Source organism: Vombatus ursinus, unplaced genomic scaffold (assembly GCF_900497805.2).
Source record: "Vombatus ursinus unplaced genomic scaffold, bare-nosed wombat genome assembly UNPS02014870.1, whole genome shotgun sequence".
Taxonomy (NCBI): domain Eukaryota; kingdom Metazoa; phylum Chordata; class Mammalia; order Diprotodontia; family Vombatidae; genus Vombatus; species Vombatus ursinus.
The window spans coordinates 10,051,205-10,061,237 of NW_020954648.1; positions in this window are offsets into that span (position 1 = coordinate 10,051,205).

The window sequence follows — 10,033 nt, forward strand, 5'->3', positions numbered from 1 at the left end:
CTTGCTATGTGACCTTGGGCAAGTCACTTAGCTTCTATTTGCTTCATTTCCTATAAAATGGGGATAACAATAGCACCTACCAATGAGGTTTGTTGTGAGAATCAAAACTCTTAGAACAGGATCTGGTTCATAGCAATAGCAATATAAATGTTAGCTGTGGTGATGATGATGATGACGTCATCTCACTTCTGCAGGCCTCAGTTTCCTTATCCATAAAATGAGAAGGGGATTATTCTTGACATCTCCTCTAGCCCTAAGTCTGTGATTAAACTGATTGTTTGGTGTTATATAGACTTCCATCCCTAACCCTTCCCCAAAATTAACCCAGAAAAAGTGTTGCGGTTTTTTTTCAACTGAATTAAAATTTTAAAATATTTTCTATTAGTAATATGTTGTCATGACCATTATCAAATGGTTATCTGACTGATGGCATTTTGGAAAATTGAATGGATTAGTAGAAATAACACTGGACCAAAAATCAGGAAACAGGACTCCTTAGTCTTGGTTCTGCACATGGTAAACAATTAATAAACATTTGTTGAATGGAATCAATTATCAATGTGACCTTGGGCAGTTAAGATAATAGGTGACATTCATATGATATTTATAAAACACAATCTTCACAGTGACTCTGAGATAGGTTACCTGCAAAGTATTATTATCTCTGTTTTTGAGAAGCAAAAATTGAAACTCAGAAAGGCCAAGTGACCTACCCAGAGCCACAAAGATGGTAACTGGTCCATTCAGGACCTGGATCCAGGTCTCGTTTCCCAAATCCAATGGTGTTCCCATTACACCACAGTGTTTTTCTGGTACTCAGTTTTTCTTATAGGCCTAAAAAATGGTAACAATAACAATCATTGCCACTGATCTCTAAAAACCTAACTCATCATTCATTTCACGAAAGGTCAATACAAAAGCAAGAGAATGCTGCTTCTTTGCCAAAGTGAAAGATCATAGGTGTAGAATGCCCCATTTTTTCCAGTATGTTGTTTAATTTTACTGAATTTTTTCTCTTGAGGGCATTTGGTGTCTGCATAAGAAACTGTTTTCTACTTAAAACATGCCCCCATCACAATAATGTTAAGAATAGTTATTATAAAATGTGGCATCAATCAAGGAGACAATTGAAGCCCACTTTAGTTCTGCCTAGCCTTAAACACATATCATCTCCCCTAAATGGAACTGAGTATGGCTTCCAAGTTAAAGAGGGAATTGGAGCAAAATATTTTATTAATCACTGGTTACTTGGATGACATCAAGTTATATGACTCCACCAAAAAACACATTAAATGACTTCTACATCTAATGGAATCTTTTTTTCCAGCAAGATCAAAATGTCATTTGGACTCAATGAGTGTAAAATTCTTAATGTACATCAAGGAAAATTAGAGACTGAAGGTTTCAAACTTAAATCTGGAGCTCACACTGGATCGATAGATGAAGGCAATATTTACAAATACCAGGCTCTTCTCTTGACAAGCCACGTCAAACTTAAAAAACTAAGAAGGGAAAAGTTATAACTAGGCATGTTAAGATACTGATATTTGGAAATCCAGGTTCAGTGGGAAGAACATATTTCGAACAATGAATAAAGCTTGGAGCAAAATGGTTGACAACAGATATAGAAAGCATTCCCCCAAACCCATACAAAATTAACTAAATACAAGACCCATAACAAAAGGCAGCTCATCAAAAAAGAGGAAGAAATTTGATAGACATTCTTAGGCCATATGATATACAGGTTAAAGACTTATTGATGTACTTTTGCAAAAAAACAACATCACATCATTGAACAATACTAAAGGCCTATAATAGGTATATGCTACTAGATTTGGTGAACATAACTTAAAGTGGTTACTTCCAGAGGAAGACTATGAAATGACTAAGATATAAGGCTGGAATGAAAGTCAGTCAATAAACATTTATTGTGCACTTACTATGTGCCAGGCACTATACTCAACATTGAGGATTCAGAAAGAGGCAAATGACAGTCCTTGCCCTCAAGGAGTTTATAATCTAATGAAAAGCTTACAATGAAAAGACCCTCCATTCATGATATCCACATGAACTCAACAAACAATATGTTGACAAAAAAGCACTGAAGAAATAGTTGGCTCATGTGGACAAAAACAGAGGGGTTTTATGATAGGGACTGAGGACCATTTATAGGCAAATTCCTTGAGAGAAGGGATTGCGTTCACTTTTTCGTACATCATGCATTTTGCATAATGTCTGGCACATAGTAAGTGCTCAATAAATGCTTGTTGCTTGACTAATTGATTGAAAGGTTATTTATTGGTTCCAGAAATTACATAAAGGCTCTCCTTAAGGAACACAGTCTTATTGATGCCAATTATGAAAGGTGATGGCAGAAACTAAATACCTAGGAAGACAAGATCAGGAAGCCAGAATTACGTATGAGAAGCCCACCATTTTTTATAAATTAACATATGACAAATAATCATACAGATACCAAAGTATCCTTGTGAGTTCAACAAATAAATTGCACTGGGATTGAAACATTTTCCCTGCAAAACTATCGCCCATTATCATCCAGTTGTGAAATTGATCCACAAAAATTTTGTAATGTATTTTCTTTTTTTGGGGGGGGGGAGTTAGGTAATTGGGGTCAAGTGGCTTGCCCAAGGTCACACAGCTAGTGTCAAGTATTTGGTCTGAGGCCGGATTTGAACTCAGGTCCTCCTAACTCCAGGGACAGTGCTCTATCCACTACGCCGCCTAGCTGCCCCTATAATGTATTTTCATAGATGTCTCATGTCAAGTGAAAAAGCACTTATTAAGTGCCCACTGTGTGTCAGGCACTGTACTAAGCCCTGGGAATTAAAAAGAAAAGGCCAAAACAAATGGTCCTTGTCCTCAAGGGGTTTACAGTCTAAAAAGGGAGGCAACATGCAAAGAACCAAGTACAAACAAAATACTGATAGGATAAATTAGAGATAATCCACAGATGGAAATCACCAGAATCAAAGGGATCAGAAAAGGTTTCTGGTAGGATTTTAGCTGGGTCTTGAAGGAAGCTAGGGAAGCCAGGAGATGGAGATGAAGTTGGAATGCCATATACTTATAACATCTATGATTATATGAAATGAAAAATTTCAAAATCCAAGACCTCTCAGAAGAAATCAAAACCAAGTGGGAAAAGGATGAGTTATACATATATATTATCCCTGCAGTCTTGTCTGGAGTTGTCTCAGTTATTTCCAGTGAGCCTTCAGAAGATAAGCTGACACTCCAATACTTCTGTTCAATTTCAAAAAAGCCGTCATTTTGTCGACTTGTGCAATTTGCCACAACCCATCAATAAGCATTTATTAATCACCTACTGTGTGCCAGGCACTGTGCTAGGGTCTGGTAATACAAAGACCAAAATGAAATTGTCTTTCCCCTCAAAACGTAACAATAGGATTGCAATCCTAAGCAAAGTGATGTTATCTGAACTCCATGGAAATAGATGAGAAGACAATAATAATATAAAGTTAAGAATAACAAGAAATAGTCATAATAATAATAATAATACTTACTGATGTGTGTAGCTCATTAAAGTTTGCAAAATGCTTTATCTCTATGTACATATTTATGTGTATGTATGTATTTATGCATAATTTCATTTGAGAAAATAAAGACATTGAACTAGAGTAATGTCAAAATCAAATAGAAATAGGGGCCACTGATCTGTACATAAAGATCCCTGTGGCCTACGTATTGACTTAATTTTAAAATGTGATGTTATCTATGATTTTATTGTATTTTTATTTATCTTATTAAATATTTCCCAATTACATTTTCATCTGGTTTCGGCAGCACTTGGAAGTGTTGTGGGCCACCTGAGGGCCGTATGTTTGACACCCCTGGACCAGCGGGATCTCTGAGGTCTTTCTTTATCTCTTACATTCTGTGATTGAACATCCTAAGAGTGAATTCAGCAGAAAATGTCCGGAAACATTCAGAGCATTAGCAGACTTTTTCACTTTTCTTTGCTGTTTTGGTAACAGAGCCTCTAATTTTAAGATTGATTCCTATATCAATTCTTTGTAGCAAACCTGCTATGTTAGAGATCTCCATTTACCATATATGTCTCCTTAACAGCAGTTCAGGCCTAACTTAGCCAGGGTGGCAACAAAGCTATCTCTATTTTGAAAAAAAAAATTTTCCCCTTGAATGTCTTGCTTATGAAACTGGATCATTTTGTTTCTCTTCAAAAGCTAAATAATCCCATGTAGCAATATTAAACATAGTAGGTGATTTTCCAGAGGAGAGACTTAACTTTTAGAAAGATTTATATTTCATAAATATTTGAGACAGACCAGAGCTAAAGCCATATATACATGTGTATGTGTATATATATACATATATGTATGTGTATATATGTATGTGTGTTTATATATAATGTATGTATATGTGTATATAAATATGTCTGTGTATATACACACACATCCACGCATATATATAGATATATAGATACACACACACACACACACACACACACACACACACAGATACACAAATATTAGTCTTACAGCGGTGGAGAACCAGCAGCCTTGAGGCCACATGTGGCCCTCTAGGTCCTCAAGTGCAGCCCTTTGAATGAATCCAAACTAAGCAGAATAAATCCCCTTGAAAAGAGTATTTGTTCCATAAAACCTGGACTCAGTCAAAAAGCCGCACCCAAGGACCTAGGAGGCCACCACGAGGCTGCAGTTTTCACACCCCTGAAGAGGTCATTTCTTCAAGAGACTATCTTTTGTAGGCCTTTTGATATTTTACTTTACTTCCATGAAAAGGTATACTCATTTTTTTTAGGCCTCACCTAAGTACACAGATCAGCTCGAAAAACAAAAGTAAAGGATTGAATTTAGTCTAATCCAGTTTGAAATGAACTTGGTTGTTTTCAAAATAACAAGGTATCTGAATTTGATCTGGGGGTGGGGGGGAAGAGGGGAGAACCCAAGCAGTTTGTTTATAAACACAGTCTTTAGATTTCTTAACAGACTTTCTTCTTGGAAAAAGTAAAAATGCCTCTTTCTGTATCTGAGGAGTAGATGAGTAAATAAAATGTTCCAAATACACAGTTCCCATAACCTAGAGGTGCTCAGTACAGTAACCGTATGCCACAAGGCACATGGGTCACATATCTAGAGTAAATAGATGTTCCCTAATAATCCATGATTTATTGAAGAGAGCAGAGTCTTAGAGTTAGAGGGGATGTGACTGGTTATCTGATTTAAACCCCTGCCTGGTTCTTAAATCGCCTTCTGCAGCATTCCTGAGCCCCTAGTCATCTTCCCTCCGCTTATCACAGATTATTTTAGCTGGAAGTCACTTTAGAGATCACCTGCATTTCACAGATGAGGAAACTGATAGACTTCTATATTCACTCATTGTAGCAAACCTGCATTAGGCATCTCTATTTACCAGCTGCTTAACTTTTACATTTTACATTAACATTTACATATCTACTTAACATCAGTGCTGTCAAAATCCCTGCAGGCTGCATATTGACTTAGAAAACCACAAATTCACATTATCTATGTTGTATTATGTTTTTATTTATTTTGTTAAATATTTCCCAATTACATTTTAATCTGATTTGGGCCATATGGGAGTTTTGTAGCCTACTAACCTGAGTTTGATACCTCCCTATTGTACCAGGGTACCCATAAGTTGTTCTCCAGCCACTGTGAAATAGGGTTGAACAATACTCAGGTCTTGCAATTAATTTTTCTTTTAAGTCAAATCACCTTCATTGTGTGAAGAGCAATCCAGAACAGTGACTTCTATATGCCTTGATCTGATAAACAGAGCAGCCTTAGAGAACTAGCATCACTGTGTAGCAATTAGGAAAAAGGTCTCAGGGCATCAGGCATAGCAGTCAGTGGAAGAGACCCTTCCTCCCTTTCTTCTCCTTCTTCTCTTTGCATCTTCCAAAGGGGCAATGGAAGGAGGTTGGAGGGCATGTGTGCCTACAGAAGCTGGCATGACACTGGAAGGAAAAGCCTCCATTTTCCTGGGTGTTTTTAGATGGAAGGGAAAGCCACTGGGCAGGGCCCTGAGAACAAGAGGAGGAAGTAGCATGAGATACATGGGCAAAAACTACCTGAAGATGAAACGCAGAGGCTGACTCAGGGTGGCAGTGCAGGATATCCAAGACAAGAGTGGGAACTGGAGAAGCTGCCATAATTTGTGGGTGCTACGCAAGGCCATAGAGTTGTGGGTGTGGACGCTGAGAGAGATTGAAGACGTCAAGAGCAACGTCAGTAACAGCATCAGTGAGCAGTGGTGGCAAATAAGCAAAGATGTTGGAAGACAGGGAGGCAAAATCTATACCACCTCTGGAACCACTGAGCATAGTTCATCACACTGCTTAGGCTTCCCCCATGGGTGTTGTGAGTCTTCTAAAGACGGAGACCAAATCCTTCTTGGGGACAGAGGACAAGAAACAATACTCAGTTGGAGATGAAAAATATTTCCTGTTGCTACATTAGAGAGGCAGGATATTAGCTCCTTCCATGTTGATTACTATCCTGAATATTCTTTTCTTTTTTAAATTATTTATTTATTTTTAGTTTTCAACATTCACTTCCATAAGATTCTGAGTTTTAAATTTTCTTCCCCCTCTTTCCTTCCCCCCAAGATGGTGTGCAATCTGATATATGTTCTACTTACACATTCATATTAAGCATATTTTCACATTAGTCATGATGTAAAGAACAATTAGAACTAATAGGAGGAACCATGAGAATGAAGCAATAAAACAAAACAACAAAGGAAAAGGAGAGCAAATAGTATGCTTCCATCTGCATTCAGACTCCATAGTTGTTTCTCTAGATTGGATAGCATTTTCCATTATGAGTCTTTTGGAGTTGTCTTTGATCCTTGCATTACTGAGAAGAGCCAAGTCTATCAAAGTCAGTCATTGCACAATGTGGCTGTTACTGTGTACAACATTCTCCTGGTTCTGCTCACTTCACTCAGCATCAGTTCATATATGTCTTTCCAGGTTTTTCTTAAGTCTGCCTGCTCATCATTTTTTTTCCCTTTAATACATTTTTATTTATTTTACTAAATATTTCCCAATTACATTTTTAAATGTTTAACATTTGTTTTTTTAAATTTTGAGTTCCAAATTCTCCCTCTCCTCTTTCTCATTCCTTGAAAAGTCAAGCAATATATTAATTAAAAAGTGAAGTCATGCAAAATATATATTCCATACTAGTCGTATTGCAAAAGAAAATACACACAAACAAAAACCCAAGAGAAGTAAAGAAAGTAAAAAGTCTGCTTCGATCTGTACTCAGAGTTCATAAGTTCTCTCTCAGGAGGTAGATAGCATTTTTCATCATGAATCATTTGGATTTGTTTTGGATCATTGTATTACTGAGAATACTAAGACATTCATAGTTGATCACCATACAATGTTGCGGGTACTACGTACAGTGTTCTGATTCTGTTCACTTCACTTTGCAGTGGTTCATATAAGACTTCCCAGGCTTTCCTAAAACCACTGTGCTTATAATTTCTCATGACAGATTTCTTTATATCATTTTTTAAAATAATATTTCATTTTTTCCCAATTACATACAAGGACATTTTCACCATTCATTTTAAAAAAATTTGACTTTTAAATTCTTTTCCTTCCTCTCTCTCAATCTCTCTTCTTGAGACAGTAAGCAATTTGATAAAGGTTATACATTTGTGATCATGCAAAACATTTCCATATTAGTTATGTTGTAAAAGAAGACACAGACCAAAAAAGAAAAACACACCCCACACACACACACACACACACACACACACACACACAAAAGTGAAAAATAGCATGCTTTGATCTGCATTCAGACTGTATCAGTTTTTTTCTCTGGATATGGACAGCATTTTTCATCTTGATTCCTTTGGAATTGTCTTGGATCATTATCTTGATTAGAGTTACTAAGTCTTTCACAATTTATCGTCACAATATCAATGTTACTGTGTAGATGTTCTCCTGGTTCTGCTCACTTCACTTTGCATCAGTTCAAATAAGTCTTTCCAGGTTTTTCTGAAGTCCACCTGCTCATCATTTCTTACAGCACAATACTATTCCATTACATTCAAATATCATAACTTGTTCAACCATTCCCCAACTGATGGGCATCCCCTCAATTTCCAATTCTTTGCCATCACAAAAAGAGCTGCTATAAATATTTTTGTGTGTGTGGGTCCTTTTCTCATTGTATGATCTCTTTGGGATACAGACCTAGAAGTGGTATTGCTGGGTCAAAGGGTATGCACAACGTTATAGCCCTTTGGGCATAGTTCCAAATTGCTCTCCAGAATGGTTGGATCAGTTCACAACTCCACCAATAATGCATTAGTGTTTCAATTTTCCCACATCTTCTCCAACATTTATCATTGTCCTGTTTTGTCATGTTAGCTGAATATTCTTTTTAAAGCCTTATTGGAGACCTTGGTTTGGTTGTAGGAATTATATTCCTACTACAAAAAGAAGAGAGTTAAAATGAGCTAGACTCTGATTTTCCCACAGTAATTCTGGGTAGTGGCACAAGCCACTATGTTAGGACCAAAGGATCATAGGCCTAGAGATAGGACCTGAGAGGCCATCTTGTCCAATCCTCTCATTTTAACGTTTGAAGAAATTGACGCTTATGGAGATGAAATGACTTACCCAAGGTCACACAGACATTAAGAGTCAGAGGTAGGATGTGAATCCAGTTCTTCTGATTCCAGAGATAGTGCTCTGCTCTTTTCATTATAACATGTATACATGGATCACTGAGTGTCCTGTAAAACTGAACTGAAATTTATGGCTGCTCAAAAGCTTTATTGATGACCAATGATGTACAAGTACAATTGAATTTGATGACCCAGACTCATTTGATTCATCTCCTTATCTTGGCCTGCTTCCTACCTGGGACAGTAGGCAGAAGGATTTTCTCTACCATTAAGAGTGGAAGGAAAAAGTACTTATTAAGCACCTAATATGTGTCAGGCACTGTGCTAAGTGCTTTACTAATATCCCATTTGACCCTGTTAAGATTCTAGAGCAAAGATGTCAAATTCAATCTACCACAAGCATTCTGCAAAACTCTGGAGTAAGGGCCTAAACCAGATTAAAATCTAATTGAGACATGTTTAAAAAAATAAATAAAAATATAATACAACATAGCTCACACAAATTTGTGGTTTTCTAAGTCAATGTGCAACCAGCAGGGCTCTGTTTGAGTTTGACACCTCTGCTCCGGAGGACACACTCCACAAATCCAGAAAGGGAAAAACCTAGTTTATCCTGTTCCATTGTCCCCATAATATCAGTTAACAATGTTGAAAGCTTACATTCTTCCCTGCCGTCAACCTTTTTCTCTGCTCTGGGAGAGAATCACTATACCTGATCTATAAGCAATCTAATCTCTAGTAGTTCCCAGTGAGATAGCTCAGGAAAGTATCTTTAGCTAGGGTCTACATGTATAAACAGAAATTTGGGATTGTCAGAAGTTTTTTTTTTTTTAAGGGCTTCTTTGTTGTATGTTAGCTAGAAATTAAATGGATAGCCAGGCATCCTTCAATATTGAAATGTTATCTTTGAGTATACTTAAAGTTGGGGTTAGTCATTCCTCTAATTCATTCTTCCTTAATAATTTCTCTGATATTTGTCCCTTCTACTCCATTACTATCACCACCACTTTACTCTGAGGCCCTCTCACCTTATTTATGTCTGGGACACTACAACAGAGTCTTAGCTGTCCTCTCCATCTCCAGTCTCTCTCATCTTCAATCTAGTTTATACCTTACTTATTTAGTTGCTCTAGAATAGGGATTTTATCACGTCAGTCTTTGCCCCCAAACTTCCAATAGCTTCCTATTGCTTAAAGTAGGGGTTCTTACTGTGGTGTGTGTGTGTGTGTGTGTGTGTGTGTGTGTGTGTGTGTGTGAGAGAGAGACAGAGAGAGAGACAGAGAGAGAGACACAGAGAGAGAGAGAGAGAGAGAGAGAGAGAGAGAGAGAGAGAGAGAGA